The sequence below is a fragment of the Anser cygnoides genome, chromosome 3 (genome assembly GCF_040182565.1).
Source record: "Anser cygnoides isolate HZ-2024a breed goose chromosome 3, Taihu_goose_T2T_genome, whole genome shotgun sequence".
NCBI lineage: Eukaryota > Metazoa > Chordata > Aves > Anseriformes > Anatidae > Anser > Anser cygnoides.
Window position 1 is genome coordinate 5,243,804 of NC_089875.1, and position 24,412 is coordinate 5,268,215.

General features: G+C 48.2%; 1 protein-coding gene and 1 long non-coding RNA gene across 15 annotated transcripts in view; one reads left to right on the forward strand and one right to left on the reverse strand.

Moving 5' to 3' along the window:
• Positions 1–24,412, forward strand: part of PAK5 (p21 (RAC1) activated kinase 5) — a 312,051-nt gene that overhangs the window by 219,003 nt on the left and 68,636 nt on the right. The window contains exons 1-2 of one of the 13 annotated variants that reach the window (XM_048060800.2): positions 4,369–4,503; positions 19,061–19,180. The exons of 9 other annotated variants lie outside the window; for them this stretch is intronic. The gene's annotated coding sequence lies outside the window, so the exon portion shown is untranslated. Of the gene's footprint in view, positions 1–4,362; positions 4,504–19,030; positions 19,181–24,412 lie in introns of those variants that run through there. 3 more of the 13 variants (XM_066995367.1, XM_066995366.1, XM_048060798.2) reach the window with 3 other exon arrangements.
• Positions 10,200–13,138, reverse strand: LOC106036618 (uncharacterized). 2 transcript variants are annotated; one of them, XR_007162151.2, is made up of 3 exons: positions 12,617–13,138; positions 10,576–10,707; positions 10,200–10,339 (listed from the first exon to the last, which is right to left on the reverse strand). It is a non-coding gene; the product is annotated as an uncharacterized lncRNA (long non-coding RNA). The 2 variants fall into 2 exon arrangements; XR_001207435.3 differs by lacking the exon at positions 12,617–13,138 and adding an exon at positions 10,800–10,892.

The following is a 24,412-nucleotide window of genomic DNA, read 5'->3' on the forward strand; positions in this document are numbered from 1 at the left end:
GCCACTGGGAAAAGCTGTGCTAGATGCCTGCTCATTTGTCTTCTCCTGCTGCCAGCAGGTGACCAAGCAAGCATCAGAGACTGCACCATGGCTTCAGAGAAGACCCATGTGAGACTTGATGCCTTGCAGCTTTTTCTCCTCGGGCTCATAGATCAGTGTAGCAGGAGATGGTTTGTCTCGTGGCGAATAGCTGACTGCGAGCCAGTTGGCAGCCCTGCGCGGGGAAGTCTGTGTTAATAACAGAGCTGGGGTTGATGCACGGCATCGCTAAAATGGATTGACAGATTTGCAGAGAGCAACTTTCATGCGTCCCATATGTTGTTGGCTTCTTCTGGGTGACTTTAAAAGAGGGGGAAAAAAATATTTTGCTGTAAGAAAGTAAGATTATTTGTGTACCTGGGGATTGTTTAAGCAACTCTTTTTCAGCTTCTAGCTTGACACGATATGGTCAAAAAACAGCAAAAAGGCATCAATTCATCATCTTAGGTGTGTGCACAATGAATTAAGTAGATATAGTTTCCTGTGGCTCTGATAGCAGGCACAGGAAAGTTCCCATAAAATTTGGGAAGTTTTGCTCCCTAAGAATGGCTGACCTAACATAGACTGGCAAAGTTATAATGCTGCTAAATGGCACGGTAAGTCTAGGCCACGCTGACTTATACCTGCTAGAGATCTGGCCTGTTATCTGTACTGTAACTTTCCAGGAAACATGAAATTTAGCCCTTGGGTCAAACAAGAACTTTTCTGAGAAGTGCTAGTTTTGCTTCTCTTTGTTTCATTTAGGCAAACACGTGCAGCACAGACCGTCGGTCCTGATGAAGTGCCATTGTTTAATACTGAAAAAATGCACATTCAATATAGTTTGCATTTCCTAAAATCTGTATTATTTATTTGACAGTATATTTTTCCTTGGAAAAAAAAATCTGCAGTTATTTATTCATTCTCGCCCCTTGGAGAGCTTGCTACCATCTGTTTTTCTTGGCTTTCCATCACCCTTTTTTTTTTTTTTTCCACTTGTTCTTCTCCCACTGTGCACCACTGAAGGACTATACTATACATTATCTCACAGCCAAATTATGCAGGGTATTGTAAACATGTTGTAAACTTTGCCAGCTGCAAAGTCAAGGGCTCTGAGAGATCTTGCTAAGCACTGGAAACGCTCTTTGAAGAAAGAAGGCAGCCTTCTGGAAGCAGATTTGCAGGGCAGCGTGACATAAAGGTATGATACTGCTTTTGCAAAATGCTGGAGGAAGAAAAGCAACAAATAATTGTGCTCTCGGATCACCATAGCTTTACCATAAAGACCACAAAGTCCCTGAGACAGTATCTGCTCGGAACCCACTGCTACAACCCAGCGCAGCTCCTGCGTGCAGGTGCCAGGGCTCTGCACCCCAGCGGGTGTAACAGGGATCGGGGCCTGATGCAGCCCCGGCACTGCTGCGCTTGTGGCCAGGACAGGGCCACACTCAGCACACTGCAGGGCTGGAGGCCCCTGCACGTCCCGGGGTTGTCCCCTCTGTTGGAGAAGTGATGGCCGCACCCGGCGTCCTGGGAGGATGCTTCACGTGCAGCATCTCATGCTCTGAGTTGCAGGGCTATGGCCTCATTGCTGGCCTTGGAAATACAATTTTAAGGGGGGAATTAGAGCTGTAAGGATGACGCTGAAAAAAATCTACAAGAAATACCCCTAGTTCTAGATCTTTGTCCATCTCTTGGTACTTGAACAATCAGGTAGCACGCTCCCGCTCCACCCAGCATCCTTCGGCCGTCATCTCTGGGCAACTGCTCGCAGCTCTTGAAAGGCTGAGCGCTTCCAAGATAAATAGCTGGCCAGGACATTCATCTGCAATGTTTAGGGAACTCAAAGCCGTCTTTTAAATTATTCCATCCATACTTCATCTTCCTTTCCAGCAGTTAGTGAAACGCATCGCAAGTTCAGTCGTACTTACATAATATGGCTGGGAACGGCCTGTGACTTATTGTCCTATTCCTACTATTTCTACAGTGTTAAGAGCTTAAGGGAGAAAAATTGCTTAGCTTAGTAAGATTTATTTTTCTTTTTGCAAGGGATGGACGATGGTCTTTCAGCCCTGGAAGTATTCTAGTGAAAGCTGTTTCTTCCCTGAAGGGTCTTTTATTACTCTTATGGGCACACGTGCATAGGCTTGCACACTCGTTAAGGGGCGCTGATTTAAATGAGGGACTTTAATCAACAATTTCCATCATGACTTAAATCAGCTAGCAGGAAACACAAAATTGATTATTTAAATTAATCTTGTTCTTCATTTGTACTTTTTAATTATTTTCCTAAGGAACAAATGGTAGTGATTCACTGGTGCCTAGTGCTCTCTTTCACTTATGCTCAGGATATGCTATTACCACATTTATTTAAGAATCTGCATGGTAAGTCTGAAGTTACTTAACGCTTTCATTTTATGTTCTAAATTGATGACTGACACCTCTACTACGTGACTAATTTTAATGCTAATCTGTGTCAAGGTATGCAAGCCAAGTAAGAAACATACATTAGTTAGTGTCTTCTAATTTAAATCACAATAAAATCTTAAATATGATGGATATACAGTGTAGGGAGAAGAGCGCAATTACCAAAACTTATTCTGCATTTGAAATGGATGTTCTGAGCATGGAATATTCTTGCAGACCAGACTGCCTTTCCAATCACCAAACCCTTATAAGGGCTCATGTTGGGAAAAATAAAATAGCCTCTTATCTCTTTGGTTTCGATCCCTGATTGTTTTCTCCATGTTTAGTGAACTGAAGGAAGGGAAGTCTTTCTGGGCATGTGGAGGAGAAACATCTCTGTAATTGGCTTGGCAAATACTTCAGTCACTTCAGTAGCTTGACTTCTTGAAAAATTAGTAGGGGCTTATTTCTATCTACGATATTATTGCAGTGCGGGCTAGGCCATAATATTCAGTGCCATCAATTCAATTTTAATTTAAATAACTGAATTTTAAAAAGTGTAAATATTTATTATATATATTTACATATATATTTAATATCTAAAATCCTATGCTCTCATTTTTTTGGGAAAAGGACTTACTGCACTTTCATCCTCCTGGTTTTTGCATCAGTGCTACCTCAGGGCACCTACAGTGAGTCGAGGAGCCGTATCTCTGATTCGTGCCACCGTGTAAGAAAAAGCTGAAAGCAGAGTGAACCTCTTCGGGAAGGCTTTGGGGCCTGTGTACGCACATATATCTGTTTTTCCGATCAAAGAAGTTACAGAGTCAAGTTCATCGTTCAGGTAGTTCAGCTGAGGCTAGTTTCCAAGTTAGGTACTGGGCTGTTTGTCGGCTTCGCCCATCAGATCCAGAGCTCCTGGGGTGTGCAGCCCAGGGTTTGCCATCACGGACAGCCATGCCTGCCTCCTCGTGGGGGACTTGTAGCCAGTTGCCCCCCCTTCTCCGAGCACCAGCAGGACGGAGGAGGGCTCCTGCCACCTCCTCCCTCTGCGCTCTTGGAGCATCACCGAGCCCCTCTCCCCGCGCTGTAATTTAGCAGTCGTCAGCCCACTGTGACAATTCACTCGGACAATTTCCTCCAAACCCCGCTTGAGACTGAAGATAAAATAGCAGAGTCTTGATTTCTTTTTCCCTTGCCAGAAGCCATATGTACAGCGCCAGGAGCTGATGCGCAGCACCTTGTATTGCAGACACACGTCATCCCTGCTGCCTCGGAGCGAGGAAACCTCTGCCTCGTCTGGCGTTGGCTCTGCTCGGGGGCACCAGCGCAGCCCTCGGCTTTGTGGTGAAGTCTAAGCACGGGATTTCTTATTATTACTATAATACGTTTGTTACGGTTGGGCCTGATTTTATCGTTACTACTTTTATTCTTAGTTTCTCAGAAGCCTGAACATCCTCCAATGCCTACTGCAAAACCTCCGGAAACCCCCGGGGAGCAGGAGCAAGGGGGCGGCTTCACCACAGGCACCCACTGGTGGGGGCGTGCGCTGCGTTGGCCCTAACCGGCCTGGCTGCCAATTTCCCATTTAGGGGTTGAATTAAAGCGCTCCTGGGTTTCCGGACAGCCTAAATCCAACCCCAACCCAACCCAACCCCAACCCCAACCCAACCCAACCCAACCCAACCCAACCCAACCCCAACCCAACCCAACCCAACCCAACCCAACCCAACCCAACCCAACCCAACCCCAACCCCAACCCAACCCAACCCAACCCCAACCCCCCCAACCCAACCCAACCCAACCCAACCCAACCCAACCCAACCCAACCCAACGCGCCACCTCCCGGCGCGCGCTTTCCCCCGGGGGGGCGTGGCCGCGGCAGGGGGCGTGGCCTCTCCGCAGACCCCGCCCACCTCGGGGGCGGGGCCCGGCGGCGGCACCTGCGGGCCGTGCGGCGCCGAGCCGAGCCGAGCCGAGCCGAGCCGAACCCGCCCGAACCGAGCCGAGCCGAGCCCGGCGGGCGCCGCCCGGATGCAGCGGGCGCGAGAAGATGGCGCTGGGGGCGCGGCGGCAGAGGTAGGGCTGGGGACTGGGGGCTGGGCACGGCTGGGCTGGGCTGGGCTGGGGGCCGGCAGCCGGCACGGGGCCGGCAGCCCGGGGCGAGGCCGCAGGACGGCGCCTTTCGCTGCCCGGTGCCCGTCGCGGCCCGCGGGTCCCGCAGCGAGCCGCCCGCGGGCTGCCTGCCCGCCCTGCCTTTGTTACGCGCCGGAACACGGGGCTGGCCCCAGACATTCCGCCTCCAGCCGAGGGGCTGCCGCCCTGCTAGGGGCGCCGTGCCCGCCTTCTCGGGAGGGTCACCGTCACCACCCGTCTGGCAGCCGTTAGTTTCACAGCTATTGTCGTCTTGATGCTCCGCTCCTTGCATTTATTGTGGGTTTTGCGCTCTGCTGTTTGCAAGAGGAGGGCAGAAAGCCGGTACCTGCGGTAGGATGCGTCCCTGTTGTCTGTCAGCGCCGGCTGCCAGGGAGCCGTAGTCGCTCCTCATCTATTTATTGCCCTAATTGCACCGTGAAACTTCCACTGACACCGGGCAGGACCAAAGCAGGGAGCCAGGCTCCCCGTCTCCGTGTGAGCATCGCTGCTGCCATTGGGATGGACCCGTTGTCACCTGGAGGTGCTCCCGGAGGCTCTGGGCATCTCCCGAGGGTGATCCCAATGTGGATTTAGTGGGCGTGCAGGACTCGTGGCTGTCCGCACACCCACGAGCAAGGTTTAGCAGAGAAACGTTTCCATTACCTGAAAAGCTGAGGCTCACAAAATGGCCCTTTGCATTGTTTCCTCCTGCTGAACCAGCACTGTCCTGCCGCTCCAGGGCCACTGACCCACTGCCCTTCCCTATGGCAGGGACACGGGGCTGGGCGCTGAGTCCGAGCTGCTGCTGCTGGGTTAGAGCTGCCGGGGCTGGTCCCTGGGTGCTGCCGGGCCGCTCCTTTAGGGCAGGCTGCTTTTGGGCTTTGTTGTGTCTTAGCTCCTTTGAGATTGATGGAAAGCCTTTGTTCAATCCAGAATTAAGGTTTTGCTCTAGCAAACAAATTAATTTGAGACAGACTAAGTAAAAACACGGCTTGGGTTGAGGAAAAGGCAGTGTCACTCGTTTTGAAAGTGCTGACGCAAAACTCCCTTTTTTTCTCCTTGCTTCAAACACTTTTAACAAATGCTTTTGATCGAGGTGAAACTGCACTTTCAAGAAGAGATTAATTTTCCTCAGAAGACTTCAGCCCAGTCTGTCGTGGTCCCGCCTCGCCTTCGTGCAGCAGCTGAGAGCGGCGTTACTCATTTTTGCATTTTTTAACCTTACTGTAAAGAAAGGAGAGCGAACCAGTCATTGTGTGTGTGTGTGTAGTAAATCCTGTTGCTTGTGTAATGACTTTGGCTCTTTGGCATCCCTGTTCGCTGTTCCTGGCTACCTTCATCAGTCCCAAATACAGTAGGTGAGTATTTAGCTTTCGGTGAAATCTCAGTTCCTGATGGCTAATCCTACAATGAAAATATGTCACCAGGGTGCTGTGAGTTTGGGAAATAAAATGCTTTGCAAGAAACTTGCTCAGAAGCATAAATTCCTGACGTCAGTTGGCTAAGAACAAACTTCTTGTGGTGCTAGTTAACAGGAACTGAGTTTTGCTTTATCTCATTGGCCTCGCCTCCGACCGCTCGTTCAGTACAGAAACAGGGTAGATGTTATGGGCAGACTGTGCTTTTTGGCATCAGCTGGGGACATAACTTGGGTTTAAGTTGTGTTCAGGGAGAACTCTAGCTCCTATGGCTTGGGCGTTGCCCACGAGGTGATGCTGGCACAGATCTGCCACGGGTACGCTGTGGTTTCAGGGAGAAATGGGGAAAAAGGAAGGGGGGGAAGCACCTGCAACCCTGTTCTCTGCTCTGATCTCACTCAGACTTGACACTTCAATTCAATTACTGCTTTGAAGTTGCTCCAATTAAGAACCTCAAGTGTCTGCCACGAACCTGTTCAAATTCATAAATCCTCTTCGTGTTTACTGCCTTATTTTGCAAAATCTAAAACCAGCAGTCTGCTGTGTGCCATCCGCTAAAGCTGTTAACAGGTGTCTGTGGGTACTGCAGTACATGTGAAGGGTTTCTGGAGTGTGCATAGACCCCGAACAAAGCCCTCCTGCTAAAATGCCTTGGGATGTCCTGCTCTTAGTGTTGCGTTTTGGCTCGTGGTGCTGTTTGTCCATCCTGATGGCGTTTCTTGGGCCATCTCTGCTTTGCTCCTTGCTCAGCTCAGGGGAGTTTGGTCTGCTGCAGGATTTGGCCGATTTTCCCTAGACTTTGGTGGAAGCTGCATGAACCCTCAGGCACCTGTGTGGGATGCTCAGTGGTTGCAGCCAGGTAAAATCAGAAACACAACGATGGAAATGTCATGGGGCTGATGTCCCTCACACCTGGAGGACATAAAATTTCATCAGCTTGTACTATAGTCTATTAATTTATCTCCGTTAGTTGTAATTTATTAAAAATTTTCTAACAGTCTTATTAATAGCCATTTGAAGCGTGAAAGGCATTTTATATGACTTCTTGGTCAAAAAACTGGTTGGCAGAGCCACCAGAGCCCTGATTCCTATGGCTTCCCTCCTTGTGGCTTCCCAGGTGCCTGATATGGGCTTATCTCTCTTGCTTGGTTGCAGCTGCAGAAAGTATCTCCCAAATCTCCTGGTACAGAACTTGATTTGAGGCAGCTGCCCCCTATTACGACCAGCTTCAGCTGGTGATGAGGGATGTGAGGAGCCCTGCCTGATGGAGAGAGCACACCTGCATTGGCTTTGTTCTCCAGGGGAAAAGAGCTGAAAACTGGAAAGTTTCAAAAACATCAACAGCAGAGCACCAAAAACCAGTCAGTTACGAGGCCGTTTAAAAGAGGGAAAAAATAGAGCAAATTTCGGGGCTCTCTAATGATATTTAATGTTCAGGTAACTCTAATTAAGCCGTTAATCCATGAGACCACACCGATTCACCAGGGAGCTGCAGTCAGTGCCGCGTTTCAGCCTGCCTGTCGCCAGGCTCAGCAGGGCTGCAGAGCTCGGTGTTGTGTTTGGAGGGCTCTCTCCTGCCAGGACGGCGGAATATTTTCTATCAAAATGAACATCTAGCTCTCTTACTTTGTTTTTTATTTTTCCCTTGGGGAAAGAGGAGTGTTACAGGGCCTTCGATGCTACGACCTGCCACAGCATTTGGCTCTCGCAAGGCTCAGCTACGTTGTCGAAAGCAGCCGTCTTGCAGCTCTGGCACCAAACGCAGAATTTGCGCCCAGCCTTGTGCCTTAAATGCCCAAGGCCTATCCCCTTCCGAGCAGTGCCTGTCCTCCAGTGACACAGGAAGCATGTGCTCCCGTCGCAGAGTGAGCCAGGACATGCAAAGTCACTATTTTGCATCATTTCCAACTATTTGCTTTCCTGGGGCAAGTCAGAGTGCTACCACTTACTGAAGATGCTCCTGTAGTACGAAGGTAACTACATTTCAGAGCAGACAGAGCTCTGAAAATACTGAATATTTCCTTAAATCAAATCAAAAACAAAAATCTATGAATTAAGTTCAGTTCTTTTACAGGCCAGGCTGCCCTTTCCTATTTCTGACCATTCTTATCCCCAATGCAAAGCTTGTACTAAAACACCAGAGATACACACACATTTTTCTATTTACATGCCATGAACCACCCCGACTGGGGTGCTGCTGACACAGGGTGAGACGTGTTTTACCCTGGGGAGCTTTCTGCATGAGGTGCACCGGCTGTTAGTATGTGTGCAGTGTTCTGGGGTGAAGACAGAGCAGCGGCACACCTCGCTCAGGGTTGCACAGCACCTGGCAGGTGGAGGCAAAGGGCTTTCGTGATCTCCTGGCTCTTGTGCTTTTCTTTCTGGACTCTCCTGTGTTTGCTCTGTGCACGAGCTATACTGTTAGAGCTTGCTGCTAGCGAGCAGCGCTGGCAGCAGCAGGACATCCTCTGGTGTGACACAGGGGTGGGAGCTCTGATCGTGCTGAACAAAGATGTTCTGCCAAAAATAGGTTAAGCCAAAGATCTCAGATGCCAAAAATAGCAGTAGAGATTTTCCTTTTTTTTCGGACTGTTTGAGATTTATTGTCCTCTGCTGGAGGCAGCTGACAAGTAAAAGAGCACGCTGCAGCTACAGGCAGTGGAGTAGTGAAAGCACGTGTGTGCAGTCACCTCCGAGAGGTAAGCCACGCGGACCAGAAATGACTGTAGAAACACAATAATGCAAAATAACAAAGCAAATAAAAATGTGCAGTGTCACTAAATTCCTCCCATAGCAAAAAACTTCATTATCTTCATAGCCATGAAGGTACCCCAGAAAGAGGAGCACGAAGAGACCCCTGTTGACAAAGGAGAGGACAAAAGAAACGCCGACAAAGAAAACCTGGAACAAATAAATGCCTCAAGAACAATCCTGCTGATAGCTGTAAACATTTTATTGCAGCATGCTCTGCTACGTGTGGATAATTCACTCTTTCAAAACTGGTGGCAACAAACTGTAGCCGTACGCCTTCATACAGGTGGTTCGGGTGGTAGTACCAATTTAAAACTTTACGTTTCTCTCCCAGGACTCTCCACAGACTTTGTTACCGTTCAGTTGTACTCCAGCTCTCCCATTCCCTGAGTTGGACGTATGCACAGAGCTAATTCCTTACACTCAAGCTATTTAAGGCGCTGAGTTGAGCACAGAGCTGGAAGTCAGGAGGCACCGCGGCTCTAATCCAGACTGTGCTGTGGCTGAGCCACCTCGGGGAAGTTATTTAACCTCTGTGTAACCGGAGGGATTATGATAATTGCTTTGGAAGGCTTTTTTTGTACTTTCAGGTGTCTAGTTTTCTTTTTTAGGCAGGTGCAGAACTATCTGGTCCTGAGCTGAAGCGACTCAGTTTGTCCCAGGAGGCTCTTGGTACTTTGCAGGATTACAAAAACAACGCTTAATGCCTCGTTGGGCTGTTTGGGCCACGTAAATAAATGCATTTAAAAGGCTTTTCATGAATCCTCTATGGGATTCTCACAGAAGGGTGCTCAGATATAACTGAGGGATGCATAAATGAGGTACGGTTCAAAAGGGTTGTTCCTAAACTCTTTACAAAATATAAATAAAACGTCAGAACACTTAAATGGTTTATGTGTTGGACCAAATCCCATCTTCTCCCTGGGAGCCTGGTTTTACATCTATTAGATTTGTTTCTACCTTGATTGTAAAGGCCCCAAAGGCAACAGATTTGCTGCATTTTGCTTAGATTTTGGAGGATGTTTGGTTTAATGTGTTATAGAGAGGGGTGATATTGTAGGCTGAAGAAGCAGGAAGGTTTTCATGAGAGCAAGGTGAGTGCAAAGAGGATGTTCCCCTAGCTGTGCCGCTGAAGCATGCTCAAAAGAAATGTTGCACACTGAACCCCCCCCCCTTTTCCAGGTAGCAAAATATCTTCCTATTTGCGTTTTGTGTCACCTAAAAAATTGAAGGGCAGGGAAAACTGGCTGAAGAATTTCTTGTTTGTGGGGCAGCAGGTTGGGAGATGTCTTGGCTGCGGAGCGTGCCAGCAGGATTTGGGGAAGGAACGTAACTGGGGGTTTTATGTTGGAAACATAAAGTTTACTGCGCTACTGGAAGGCGTTCCAGTGCCAAGGTAATGACTGTAATCTCAGGAAATCACTGGGTACCTCCATGTTTCATGCAGAAGCTTAAAGCGACGCAGCCCGAAGCCCAGGAACGCGCTGTGTCTGCCCATCGCAGGTGTGCGCCCCGGCAGCGGTGTTGCGGGAGGCCTGGCTGCCAAAATAGTTCAGTGTCGCTACAGCGGTTGCAGGTGGTGATTGCCTTTCAAGTTGTTGATCTCCGTTCTGACGTTTTTAGGACAGTAAATGAAGGAGGAGAAGTGGAAAAGAAAACAAATTAGAAACATCCCACGTGTGGCTGTCTGGGACTGCAGTTGTGTGGCTCTGTGGAGAGAACCCCATCCTGCGGGGAGTCAGGGAGGGGCCGGCAGGGAATTAAAGCTGTTAGTGCCAGGAGCCCTTATGCCAAAAGTAAGCATTGGTGATGGGGCTCAGCGTAAGGCAGATGGTGTCGTACGTACCCTGAAGACCACTCTGGGGAAGCACGAGCAAAGCCACATGCCGTGCATGCCACAGAGGGCTTGTTCCTAGGAGCAGGGTGGAGAATGAGAAGCCTTCACTCAGAGGTGCGATTCTGGCAGCAGAGTCCTGGTCTGGGAAACCAAGAGAATTGCTTGTTGGGGCACAGCTTTTATGAGGGACACAAGCGTGTCCCTCACGGTATGGTACACTAGAGATACGATACCGAAATCGCCTCTTTCGGTCTGCAGGTCTTGTTAGCTCTCCGTCCCGGTCTCTGCTTTCCATCCCTGTCTCATTGGGGACCAGCTCATTGTGCTGTCAGGATTCACAGGGAGCGTAAGTGCTGCCTGTTCAAGTACTTACGAAGTACAAGGGCTGAGATAAATAATTTACTGATTGATGCAGAGCATTGCTAGCTGAAAAGTGGCTTACAGTCTCTTAAAGGGCTAGCAGCAAGTGTGGGTTTTTCCTCTTCTGGGGGAGAGGAGTATGGGCCATGTCGCTCATCAGCAGGGCTGCTTCCTTCCAAGGGAAAGGTTTGCTGCAATGAGGTCAAGCTAAGACCAGCACTGCTTTCTTTTGGGGCAATCCAACCTGACTTTGGACCTCACCGATGCAGCAAGCCCCAGGGATTGTGTATCGAGTGAGAAACCTGGTAGCCGTGTGGCAACTTCACAGGCTCACGTTTATTATCACTTTGTGCTTGAAGATTTATTTTGACTTTTCCCTCAGCATCTGGTAGGACTTGGCCCACAATCTCTGCTTGTTGGCTTGTCTGAGTGACATCCTGATGCTGCTGCGTGAGAGATCTTTAACTGAGGGCTAAAGGGTTTCTGTGTGTTCGCCCTGCATTGCTTTTGCAATTTTTATTCTAATAGATTAGAATTTCTCTTAGGAAGAGAAACACATCTCTTGCTATTTACTTTGCTCTTGGGCATCTTTCTCTTATTGCTGTAATGGCATCTTGCAATTTTTCATCAATTCCCAATCTTGTGCAAACAGAAGAAAAATAGTCAACTGTCCTGATGTAGCTAGAAATTAAGCTGCAGCTATTGTTTCATGGACTTAATGGGAAAATTGGTGATAATTGCTAACTAATGCTTTTTGAAGGGGTTTTTAATGTGTGAAAAGCTGTCAAGCTGTCAATCACGAGAAAGACTGGATAATGCACAGCTCCCCTGACAGGCGCCTCTTATTATATTGCACATCCTCTTCATTCCGCAAGCTTCAGCTTCTCCAAATTTGCCCTTTAATGTTTATTTTTCCCATCCTCTCTCCTTATTACTTAAGCAGTCTGATACACCCATGCAGCGCAGTGCAACGGATGTAATAATCATGGAAGAAAATAACTCAAGTTGCGATCAGCTTTGTAATGCTGTATTCATCAACACTTTCACAGTCTTTTGCCCTGGCACTTGGCGATGCAGCCACCTGCCCTTGTTAAAGCTAATAACCAGCTGTGTTGGCAGCGGGCTTACACAAACACCTGGAGACTAGACTAGGAGGGTCTGGCGTTGTGATGAGCCTTTAAAGCCGCACAAGTGTGGAACTCTGACTTGTGTGAACATTTGCAGTCCTTACGAACAGTTTCTCAAGGCTTTTTCCTACCACATAGGGCATTTAATTTTCTCTTTATTTCTTTTTAAAGTAAATTTTGAGAGCAAATGGAAGATTTTCTTGCAATCCCCTGATTCCAGAGACATAGGTTTTTCAGAGAAACCCTTAAAACAGTGAGATTTATAATAAAAGCAGAGTACTGGACCACGCTGAGTAGCATCTCTCCACAGTGCCTGCTTTTTTAAGTGTGTGAAAGGCTGTCAAGTTGTCAGTCAAGGCAAAGATTGGATAATGCACCACACTTCTCATGATTCTGGGTTTAAAGCATCATGAAGCAGAGCTTATCTCAACTCAGGCACCAGTGGCATCGCGCAAAAAGCACTACAAATGAACAAAATCAGTGCGGAGCAGTACAGTGTTCCTTCCCAGGCCATCCCCCCACCTCCAGCAGTCTTTGCAGGTGAAAACCATCGCGTTACCCACCACCAAGGAGGTCTGGCGTTAACATCTCTGTAGCAGGATCCTCGGCTCAGGCTGGGCAGAAGCTGGAAGAGCTCTCCGGCAGCGCTCCCCTCCTGCTGGAAGAGGTCGTACCAGCGCCACGAAAGGTCCATGTGCAGCACTGGCTGTGACATAAATAACGCTCCAAAGTGCCATGATGTCATAGCAAAGCATTGCGGTCATCGTGGCAAATGCCGAGGAAAATAAGAATAAAGAAATAAATAACAAGCTCCCTTGGCCTGCAGATAAATCAAAGCTTAGCCCTTGATCTCCCACTGCTCACTAGCCTGGAACATAAATCCGAGGGTTTATCATTAAGCTTAACGGTTCATAAAATCTGGGCTATTTTGGAGGTAGTTGCAGAGATTTGCAGCCCAGGCAGAGAGCAGGCTCTAAGCTGCTGGGTCTTGTGTAACTAGGTAAATAGCAAGCTTCAAATAATGCTATAAAGCCATCAGATGTAATAACTAAGGCACTCAGGCAAGTGTCGGGGAGCGGAGCCTCGCTGGTGACAAACTTACTGATAATGACTGCAAGAGACCCTGGTTTAGAGAGACCTTTAATAACCGGCTGAGTTCCTTTCGCTTTACTTGAGGGCAGGTGTGCACAGCCTGGTTTGTGCGTGGTGCTTTAGCCCTCTGCACGGCACCGCTTTCTCTGCCGTGGGCCCAAGAGAGCAGGCAGCACAGTACGGGAACGGGCTGCAACACGGTCACTTTGTCACTGCTGCTTAAATATTTATGGCAGCGCTTCACAGCATGCTAGGAAGTGCATGATAGCCTGTTATGTAAAAGTAATAAAGTTTTAGAAGTAGGAGGCTTTGCTGCCGCCCTTTGCTAGTAAATCTTTGCTGCCATCCGTAGTGGGGCTGTGTAAAGGCCGTGCCTTTCCCCCCCCCATTTTTTCTGTGTGAAGTGTGAATTAGTGTCTTACTGGCACTTGGAATCACGTCTGCTTTAAAACTGCTGAGACTTCGGTTCAGGTCAGAGTCCTGTAAAAATTAATGGGTGTTTGGGCAGAGGAAAGCCCTCGGGGACTGATGTCCCTTTGGGGCAGTACTTGCCCTGGGGGTGAGGTGCCAGGCTCTGCTTTTGCAGGAGGGCAGCAGGTCTGGGGTGTGCGCAGGGAATGGATCAAGAGGCAGCTCCCTCTGCCAGACAGGCAGCTGGGGAGGAGGGGATTTGGGTCTTTGGGGTTAATTGACAGCCCAGATTAGCTCGTTTTTCTTTTTAAGAGCATCACGGAGCATTGATTACCCTTTGGTGTACAGACTGTGCTGCTCCAGAGAAGGGGGCTCTCAGTACCTGAGGTACAAAGGCAGCTGCTGTGCCTGGACCTAGGATATCCGAGTTGCTTGCAGGCACCGGGAGAGCACGAGGCCTTGTGCAGGAAGGATGGGCATGTGGGGAGGATGTGCAACTTCACCTTTCTGTTTGCAAAGCAGAACGTTGAAGCATGTTGCTCAGATCAGCAGCTGTTGAGTTTTGTTATGGTGGTTGTGTCCTTGGCCACTTTGTATGAAGACCATGGGTAGCTGAAGTGTGCCAGGTACTTTGTGCTTTGCAGCCCTACCAACAGCTCCTCAAATTCCCAAATTTCAATTATTTGGTGGCAAAATTTGCCAACTTCTGTCTTAGGTTGACCATGCTGGATTAAAGTTGCTGTAAAATGTTTGTTTCCTGGAAGGACTGGTGAGGAGAGGATATTAACCCATCTTAAATTTTCATGATTTTGAAAAGAAACAATTGCGCCTCTATGCTTTGAAGCAGGAAGAGCAAGTATGTAAATTGAAACTGTCAGTAAAATCTGCATGGTCCCAGATTTCAGTCCAAGGACTAACTGGGTCATCTATTCCTTGAGCAATTTTAGCATAAATAGTCAAATCGTAGGCACTTAAAGTGAGATGTGTACGTAAGCACCGTAATGAATCAAGGCGAAATTTCCTTCACTCCCCTGCCTCTTAAAGATGGACATTGGGAACCTGTGGTTAGTTACGTTTAAAAACTCAGGGATAAAAAAAAGCTGCAGATGAGTTGACTGTTTTTTGGTACCCACTGCTGGAAACTCCTCTGGTGCCTTGGCTGAGCGAGGCCATGAGCACAGCACAGCATCCCCTCCCGCAGTGCTGCTCTCGTGGGCTGAGATATGCAGCCAGCTGGGCTCCCTGGTCCCTCCGCTCCTCCAGTTCAGCCTCTCCTCCATGTCGGGTTTCAGGAGGCTCTGCTGGAAGGGCTGGGGATGCTTTAATTTATTTGGTAGTATTAAGGCTTGTCACTTTGCTGTACAGGCACACGGGGATGTGCATTACCCAGCTTTATGGCCCCAGCTCAGAGGCCCAGCGAAGCTTTGGTTTCAGTGCAGTAATTCTGCAAACACTCTTCTTGAATTTCAGACCTCAGCAGGCCTCTGGACTCCTGCCTTTTGTGGTGGCATAGAATCGGCCTGAAAATCTCGTGCGGTGGCAGGATGGATGTCACTTGGTGTTGAGTTGGAGCCGGGGGATAAAGCCAGCTGTTCTGAGTTTTGGGAGATGTGTCTGGATGGGAGCTCACTTACAAAATGCACCCCTCTGCACCAAACCTCCCCAGACTTTGCTCTCTCCCTCTTACATTTCTCTTCTCTAAGAAAGCCTTGCCTCTTTCTGAGTTTTGCTGCTTTATGTAGGCTCTTTTCCCTCCTCCTCTCACCACTCGCTGCCTCTCCTCCTCTGCCCCAGTTACTAAAATCTCCTCTCCCCGATGCGTCATCTTCAGCAGCAGAGCTCCCGTCACCCGCGGACTGAAGGCAGAGCACGCTCGCGGGAGAAGAAATGACCCCGAATCTCTCTTAAGTTTTCAAGTGGCTGCAAGTTGCGAGCCTCTCCAGGGCAGCACGTGGAGGCTCTGCTGCCCTTTGCTTCTCCTTCCTTCCTCCGGCAGCGCCTTCCCTGCTCCTCGCTGGCTGGGCTCACCCCGCGGTGGAGCAAGAGCAGCTTTGCATTTGCAGAGAAAAGGCACCGTGGAGTTCCCCCATGTACAAATAGCAACTGCAAAATCCTCTGGTAAGGGTGACGGCTGCCTTCAGGAATATGGTGCTTTGATGGGGGGGAGAAGAAATAAGAGAGCGAGGAATTTGGGAAAGATACGTAAAGCAAACCAAAACAAGGCACGATGGCAGAGCTCAGCTGAATCAGCTGGTGAGAGGGAGTCAGTTCGGTTGCTGGAGCAATCGAGTTATGATTTTCAGTGCCTGGAAATAGCTCCTGCAAGCAGAAAGCTTGCAGATGAGGGATCAACTGATCCCATCTCTATCCTTGGGGGTTTTCAAGCCGCAGGCAGACCAAGCCCCAAGCATCCTGCCCTAGTCCTGCTGCGAACGGGGTCCCTCGGCCAGGGTGAGTCCGTGGCACTGGTCGGTGTTTGGAGAGAAGATAAAGACTAACAAAAATACTCGGGCCAATGCCAAATGGAAGTCTTATGAGTGACATGGCAAATTTGTTTTAATGTAATCTGGGCTTAATCACTGCTGCTGGCTGTACTGATGGCTTCCAGGTCTGGCAAGGGAGTTGGTCTAGGTAAATTGATTTATTTTCCTGCTCTTCATTACCCAGGGTTGTGCGTACTTGGATAGTAAGGAAGAAACAAAAGAAAGGGGACAAATTAAGTGAATGCTGCCAGATTAATTATTCCGTCTCTTTTCAACTCATATTTATAAACCTTCAACTTTGGATGGGAACGTTCAAAATTATCTTCGCTTGCAGTGACCATCTTTCCATCTAATTTAAAATCATTCAGCTTTTCAAGGAGCAATTATGCTCCATGCTAACAAATGAAAAGACATGGCAACATCAGAAAAACTGATTATTCAAGCAATCTTTCTTGCATAAAATAGCTAACTAATGTCCCTGTTTGAGTCCCCGAGTGCTATTGCAAATGTTCTCCTGAAAGATAACTTTATTCTCGGTGCAGTGGCAGTCTGCTTCTCATCCCTGGTTGTTCTGTGTTGTCACAGTGATGGTTTGGGGATTCAGAAATTAGTTTGTCTCTTGTTTCTCTGGTTCTTCCGGCATTTAACGATTTTTCTGTCCTCTGTTTCCTCAGAATGATGAAAGAGATGTGCAGGGAATGGGATTTGTGTCCAGCTTAGAAAGCTACGGAAATCTTCAGGCTCTTTTGCTGCCCTGACCATTGCCCCCGAGGCAATCAAGTTTGAGATTTTTGCAGGACAATAACAATCGGTGGGTGGTGTTGCCAGAGAGGGAGGTTCGTTTGCAGGTATCTTGATATATTGGCATGGAGGTGTTTGGTGATATATCCTGGTTCAAAAACTGAGAAAAGGGGGAGGAAATGTACCAAAATATAGGCTCTTTCTAAGTAAATAAGTAAATAAAAATTCTCAGCTTTTAATTTTTCATTTTAAGCTTGGTAACTTGGTGTAACTAGTGCAGTGCTGCACTTGAAATCTTGTTGGGAACAAAAGGAAACGTGCCTTATAGCAAAGCTGAGACCTTATGGCTAGTGAATTGTGAAACAGCACCCCTCTAGTGAAATGGTGGTTGTTATTAGTCCAGATCAAGTTATTATAGAAAAAGGAAATAAAAAATGCTGCTACAGAAGCAGACGCAGTAATAACTTAAAAGTTGCTGTATGCTTCTAACTATTATCTGTGCCTTTCTCTGCTCACCTCTCCACTACCCTCCTGGGAAAAGGGGGGTTGGGGTCAGGGTAAGGGTTGGTTTTTGGATGTTTTTTCTTCCTTCTTGGCTCCCCTGCAGGTGTGCCTGGCATTCTGTACGGTCCATCAAAGCCTGCCCCCAAATGGGGGTGCAACCAGCAGATGCAGAGACTTTCCCAGAGGCTCAGCTGAAATGCAGGCAGAGAGGCTGATTTTGCAGGTGGAAATTACTCTCTAGTAGCGCTTGCTGGGGGCTTTTACCCACGGAGCCTTCCTAACCATCTTGTAAGGTCAGAAGCCTCTCCTGCAGCCAGGCGTTTCTGCTCCTAGTCCTGACTGCTCCTAATATTAAAAATGCAGTGAGTCATCGGCGTCCCGCGCTGCCTCCGGGAGGGACATCTTGCTGCCGGTGGCATTTATTCTTCCCTGCTGGGAGAAACAGGAGGTTGAGGTTTATGGTTTTCTTCCTCTTGGCTCTGGGATCTGCTTGGGGCTGTGTTTGTTTTCCAGCATGCTTTAGCACCATCTTCTTTCCTCAGGTCTGCATGTCCCTCTTGTATCTGTGTTTACTGCCTGTAGAGCACCTTAAACACGTCGGATGCTTGTTTCTTATTCTCTCTGCTGCACCTAAAACTAATTTTGCCAAGGTCTGGATTTCTGCACTTCATAGTGAGATATTTGTGGGGCTTTTGCTTTGCTTTGTTGCCCATGGGGAGTCCAGCATCGTCCCGTGCCCGCTTTCTTATCTTCCTATGCCTGCACCCCGCTGCATGGCATCCTGTGCCCCTGCCCGGGAGTGCCCAGCCACGTGGTGCTGTGCTCTTCCTCTGCGCCGCCTGCTCACGCCGGATCATCGCTGTTTCATTCCCCGCAGAATATCCTCCTGTTAGTACTCTTGGAACAAGCATTATGGTTACGTACAGAGATAAGCCACCTGGTCAATAGAAGAATTGCTGGTACAGCTAAATAAGCTGCAGCAAAGCCCCAGGCAGGCACAGGCAGAGCCTAGCTCTCGGCAAAGCCAGTGCCTCAACATGTGCTGTCTCATCAGGGTATTTGCTGGCGTTGTTTCCTCTCTCCATCTCGTAAGAATTCTTGTCTATCTATTTTCAGCTCAATTATTGCTGAGCATTAGGTTGATGCTTATAGGAACTATTCATAAAGGTTCCAAGATTTCTTTCCTGACTTTTCCAAGCCAGGCCCTTGCCCTGGTTTGTTGAGGGCATGCTGCCTTTCCTCCCCAGGGCTGGACCTGCTCCCAGCGTCAGCTCGAGTCCTCATCATTCCCAGCCTCTTCCATAACAGTTCACTGGTGTTCTGAGCCTTTTAGGGGATGTTGTACATCAGCCCCGAGTTCTGCCTGCAGGCTCCTCTCCCTCCTGATGGACAGCAGCTACCGAGTCCCTCTGCAGCATTTCCCAAGTGTGCTGTGCCCTGAAGGGTGCAGAAGATTGTCCCAGACTGAGGCTGTGGTTTTCTGAGGCTCATCTGTTCTGATTATATTTAGGCAAATGAAGTATTCATAATTATAGATAAAATTAAGGGGAGGAGGGAGTGGTTCCACATTTTGAACGCAAACATTTAAAGCAAATGCAGCCTGCTGGGAAGCATCACATTAAATTGCATGACTTTAAAAGAAAAGAACATCCGTTTTACTTGAGTCCACGATACGAAAGATTAGGAGTTAAGAGACATTTTTTCACCCACTTTGGAAGTAAATGCATTTTAAATTTAATTCTTCAGTGCAGCTGCCTCTTCCACGTCTCTCCGCAGAAAGCCTTCCCCGTGCCGAGGAGCGATGTAAAGATGTGGGCTGCATGCTAATCCAGCTGGAGATGCCAAGCTGCCTTTCCACCCATGGGAAGTTTCCCCACCACCACCTCCTAGATAAGTGTACGACTGTCTTTTCTTTCAACACGCTACCAGTCTGGGGAGAGCTGTTGGGTAGCGTAGTAGCACCAGCATTTCTAATTAAGCCAAAACAAACTGGTGTGTGTGAAGAAGGCTTATGGCACTGGGCTGGGGCTGGGGCAGCCAGGAGTGGTGCTGGGATGCTTCTGTTAGCTGCACGTCCCTGGTGGGTACTTGTACTTACTGCTCCTGCAAATGCTGCTTGCTTTGAGCTGGAAAATCATCCTGCAAAAAAATAAAAAACTGAAGATGCTGGTACATTAGGTATGATGAACCTCTGGGGAGTCCAGTGGTACCTGAGCTTTGTTATCACCCATCCACCCCAGGAGGGATTCCTGAGGGCATGGAGCATCAACTGCCAGCACTTGGAGAGCCTGGCTGGAATAAAGGTGAGGCTTTGTTGCGTCCTCACCCCCTTCATCTTGATCTGGTCTGTTCCAGAGCCTTCTTTCTCCCAGTTCTGGCTGCCTTCCTTTGAGAAAAGTGCCTTTTGTAGGAAAACCCTAGGCAGAACCTCCTACTTGTCCTACTCCTCTTTCTTCACAAGAGCATATTTTATAGTTTGAGCTCACTGCTTTTGAGCTCATTAATGCTGTCACATCATTCTAAACACATCAGCTGTGTCGATAATATGCAATCTGAAGCCATTATTCTCTATTCTCTAGAAGTGATCTTCCTTTTTGTTGTTATTATTTTTGTACAGCACTGCGGTCTGAGTGCACTTCTCCCTTGTATTTAGTGACTTATTAAGGCTTATCCAAGTCACAGATTCCCAGCGGATGTTCTGAGCTTGTTTCTTATTTAAAAACATCATCTAAATTCAAATCAGGAATTAACACAGTTCTGTAAATGACATTCACCCCTCTGTAGAAGGACCAGCATTAATCCTATGCACTGCAGCAGCATTTCGAGCCTCGTTTGAGGACTTTGATGGGTTTTACATGAGCCTTATGCAAAGCAGACACCTCTGCAGTAGGTTGGTAGGGCTAACACTGCCTGCTTCAGGTACTGAGCTTAAACGTGTCAGAGGGGCTATTTAGGACATGGGTGCCCTGTTTAGCCAGGGGAGAAGACCAAGGGGTTGGTCTGGCTCCTGTAAGACTTCCTAGAAACCTCCACCTTAATTATTATTATTTTTTTGCCTCCCTACCTGCTGCCAGCAGCAGTCCGTGCTGTCTGTGTTGCTGGAGTTCCCACAAAACCCATTGCCTCCGCAGGGTAGAGCGTTCCCTAGACTTAGAAACTGAAGCAGACCCCAGTACAAGAGGATGCTGAAATACTTCTCCAACGTTATGCTGCTGGCTCAAAACTGTTCCTTCTTGCTCTTTGCCATTTTTTTCTGGCATGGATATGCCCCCTGTAACTGTTGGGCTACTGCGAAGGCCGTGACACAAAGCCAAGCTTGTTTGGCTGCTCTTCTTTGTTAGCTATTTTTGTGTTACCTGGATCATTACTTATCAAAGAGCACCACTACCATGTGAAATAAACATGGTTAAACTTTAATAAGTAGCATAAGAGATGCTCTTTTTGATGCTGTGTGGGCAAACATTGAATGATTCTTGGAGGAGAGGAAAGGTAGCAGCAAGTGTTTTTACCTCGTGTGTTTAATATCTCTCATAATTACTTAGTGAGTGGGAAAGCGAAGAAAGGAAATGGCAATTAAGAGCAGGGCTTTTTTTTCCTCAATTACCTATCACGTTTTCAAATACATTGAAATCCCTGAATGAAATCAGAGCGTAACGATGGCACTTGTATTTGCAGACTTTCTTAGACCCTGACTTTTGCAAGGCAGAGCTATTCAAGTTTTATATGGCTAAGCGCGTTCGGGTATGTGTAATGATGCTCCCTGTCCCCGCGAGGTGTCCGAACCGATCACTTTTGCCTAGATTCAGAAGGTCAGTTCCAAAGAGCCCCCGGAACCGCTTTGTCTTTTCTCCAGCATTTCTCGGGCTGCTGTTTCCTCCCGCTTGCCCTGGCACAGGGCACGCTGCATCTGACCGCGCTTTCTTCTGCAGCATCCGCTGCTTTATTTGAGAGCCTTGTCTGGAAATTAATGGTTCGTTGTATGGAAATGTTTGCTTTATTGGCTCTTCCTTACCTTCAGCTGTCAGCCAGTGCTTTCTTTTATTCCTTATTAGCGATAACAAAGCCATTTTTACATGATATTTTCTTTTGTGAAGGGGGTTTTATGCAGTAATCACGTTACCTCTCAGTCTTGCTTTAACCAGGCTGAACAGATTGAGCTCCAGATTTCTCATTCTAAGACATTTTCCTTCCATCCAGTCATTTTTACAGCATTCTCCTGTATCCTCGTTTTATCAGCATCCTTTTGTGAAGGCTGACCACAAAGGCATTTGTGCTGTTCCGGGATCTGCTTCAAGAACTGTGACACATGGCGGTGAAATTGTCTCCCAGCTTCTGCATGTTGCATATCCATTTACAGGACGTGGTTTAGGCAGAACATCCCCCATAACGTAGGGCAGTTGTGCTCTGGTCTCCCGAATATTTCCACGGGGCGTTTTGTTAGCAGCTGCTGTGGCAGGTTCTGTAGGTACCCTTGCAGTCCGTGTGGTGCATGATAGTTTTCTCTTTTCACTGCTTTTTCAGTGATTAAAAAAAAAAGGCAGAAGTTTGACAGTACAGAGCTGTTCCTGGAGAAAGATTGGTTGCTAACTTAGCCCAGGTATTCCTAACGCTTTTCCTTACTTGCTGGTATTCTGGTTTGGCAGCTAAGCTGAAGTTCAGTAAGTGTCTCTGACCTTGCTGCAGGGGAAGCTGGGGGACTTTTTGTTATTTTAAATCTCTTTACTTTTCAATCGTCAAATTCAATTAAGGGAGAGTTTATAGTTTCATTGGGAAAGGGCAGTGGCTGCAGAAAACCCAGCGACGTGAGCTGTTCCAGGGTCCGGTGAGTGTTTTCAGGCTCTCGGTGGTTTTGCAGCAAGTGCAATTAGATGGTAGGGTGCTCTAATCCCATGGGCCTCGCACGAGGTCTTCAGACAGACATTGACATGGGCTTGGTCAGTCTCTGGTGCAAAAAGAAGTTAAAAAACCTTCCAGGAATTCATCTGAAGCTGCTTCCTAACCAGAGAAGCATATGGGAACTTGGGTGCTTGTGCTGACCTGCTGCACCTTGTGTGCCTGGCTTCACGGCGGACTTGCTGGTAAAATACTGTTCTCAAGGCGTCGGGATTTTCCGATAGATGACACTGTTAGGTTTCTTTCCTGCCCTTTGCAGTAAACTTGGCACTTTGCGAGAGTCTCAGACCAGACGCTCTTTCTTTCCCTGCTATGTCATCCCCCCTCCCTCTCCTAATGATAAAAAGTATTATTTTTCAGTACCATTTCACAAAACTCTTGGAGGCTCTGAGTGACTGAGAAGGCAGCTGGGAGGATGAATGTGTCATCACCGGAGCAAAACATAGATTCGGGGAGTTTTCGTGGTGGCGGTTTTTTGTTCAGTTGTTTTTTTTTCCCCAATGTTACCGTTTCTGGTGGGCCAGCAGATGGAACTGCCCACGAGGCCATATTTATCCCTGCAAAAGCAGCTGCTGCAAAATGCTGGGGCGAGGGTTGCATGGACTCCTGTGCTTCGGAGAGGCTTGTTATTACGAGAATAACGCCCCTCTGGTTGGCTCAGCGGCGTTCTCCAAACTGGTACTTGTTCCTGAGGTTTGATTTAGGCCAAGGGAATTGTGTAAGGTGCAGCTGCAAGTCCGGTTTGGTTCCTCTGAAGAAGGAAAAAATGATCAGGGCAATTTGGGGGTGAAACATGGTTTCCAAGCTGATATCTTAGTGTAGGACGTCTGGTGACATCCATCGGCATTTGAGGAATTAGATGTCCCTGCTGGTACAGAAGCAGTGCCTGCCCTGGGTTCCCCATAAAGCACAGATGTGTGCACTAAAGTGAACAGCAGTTCTCCAAACTTTGGGCATCTGGCACTGGTCCTGAGAGGTCTCAGAAAGGCAACAGCCAAAAAAAAAAAGATGGGGACAAAGGTGCTACAAGCTGTGCAACAGCATCACTTGAAAACTTTGATGTTTGGGACCGAGAAATTGAGACCAGTGGCACCAAAGGTTTGCTGGGCAGGTAGAAGGATAAAACCAAGAGGATAATACAAATTACTCTGAAAGTTAAGCAAGGCAGCAGCAGGTGGAGACAGCTTGTGGGCTGTCACGTGCTGCAGTAGCTCCTCTGGCAGCACTCGCAGCCCTTTCACATGCTGCTGCCCGAAATTCAGCATAAAGAGCAGATGGGAAGAGATGAAACTTGGTGTAGCGGGGCAGCCCTAGAAATTTCTGTGCTGCCTGCAGCTCCCCCACGTGCCAGGCTGGTCCTGCCTCAACCACATGAAGCTGGCTAGAGCCAAAGCAGCCTCTTAGCAAAAAAAGTTAGTGGGCGGCCTGTTGGGCAAAAATGCAGCAAGGGGGACACCCGAGAGAGCAGCAAAGCTGGCTTCTGCACAGTGCTTCTGGGAATCCCCTGCGTGCCGGGAAACCCTTTGGAAATGAATATTTAATGCAGAAATAAAACGATTATATGTACGTGTAAATGCTGTATTTATCTCCCTGCTGCCCTGTAAATGGCTGGTAGCTGTCGGCCCCGGGGGGCTATAACAATTATCGCTCTACTGACTTGGCTAATAAAAAATCAATTCCAGCGAGACGGTCCTGTGCTCTCCTGCAGGAGAGGTGCTGCAAGCCTTATCCCTGCTTCAAGTGTGTGCCCCCAAGGAAGAGGGGTCTGCTTTGAGTCCAGCTTTCCCCTGGAGTGGAAACTGGTGAAAATGCTGGCTTTCTGAAGCCCTCTGCTCCTCGGCAGCAGCTGAGATCTAAGGCTGAGCAAGGGTGGGACGTTGTTTGTGGGCATCGAAGCCCATTGCCCATCTCCTTGGGGGACCGATGCTGGGTCTGGTTGGGCTGAAGTCTCCAGCAGGTGCTTACAGCCACCTCCGTTACACACGGTCATGTTGTCGTGTGTCCTGGGGGCAATATATCATTTGTTCGCTGGTAGACTGCCCTGTTCAGACAAATTAGACCTTTTTAGCACCATTCTTATTAATTGGCTCTGACTGCACCGCATTAATTACAGAAGGGATAGTGACGTCGTAATTGCAGAGACTCGTTCCCTGATTTGAGGACAACAGACAACGCTCGGCATGCGGCTCGCAGGGAGGGTTTGTTAGCTCTGGGGCTGAACGTGGCACTTAAGCC